Source organism: Natator depressus, chromosome 1 (genome assembly GCF_965152275.1).
Source record: "Natator depressus isolate rNatDep1 chromosome 1, rNatDep2.hap1, whole genome shotgun sequence".
In the NCBI taxonomy this organism is placed as follows: Eukaryota; Metazoa; Chordata; order Testudines; family Cheloniidae; genus Natator; species Natator depressus.
Genome location: NC_134234.1, coordinates 234,955,897 through 234,956,337, shown reverse-complemented (window position 1 = coordinate 234,956,337; position 441 = coordinate 234,955,897). Strand labels below are relative to the sequence as shown.

Sequence of the window (441 nt, the reverse complement as noted above, 5' to 3'; positions counted from 1 at the left end):
TAAAGTACACATTGAAGAGATTATTAGGTCTGATAATTTCTCATAGGGAAGACCTTACACTCATGCCTTTGTTAAAAAATGGTCAAAAGCAAATGAAATATTATGCTTAAGGAGGTTGACAGAACATTCACTCACATTTTCTTTTATAGCCCCAAAGCCCCTTTTTTATTTTCAGAAGGGGGAAAAATATTTTGGCTGCTTTTGTGACCAGGCTAAAGGGGGAGGGGGGAAGAGAAGAAAAAAAAAAGTTACTGTGTGCAGTTAATATCGAACAGCAGCCATCTCCAGATGATCCCTGCTGCATCCAATTTCTGCCAAAATGCTTTCTGTTAAACCTCCATCAAACAGACACACGGCGCACAAAAGAAAACCTCATCACCAAGGGAAACTAATCCACCGGTGCGCAATGTAAGCCTGTCAACTTTTTATTATAAGAAGTCA

General features: G+C 39.2%; 1 long non-coding RNA gene across 1 annotated transcript in view; it reads left to right on the top strand.

The window, feature by feature from the left end:
* Positions 1-382: 382 nt before the first annotated feature.
* LOC141985341 (uncharacterized) overlaps positions 383-441 on the top strand; it is a 58,133-nt gene continuing 58,074 nt past the window's right edge. Inside the window, exon 1 of the long non-coding RNA XR_012638911.1 lies at positions 383-441. This exon is cut by the window's right edge and continues 86 nt beyond it. This is a non-coding gene — a long non-coding RNA (uncharacterized LOC141985341).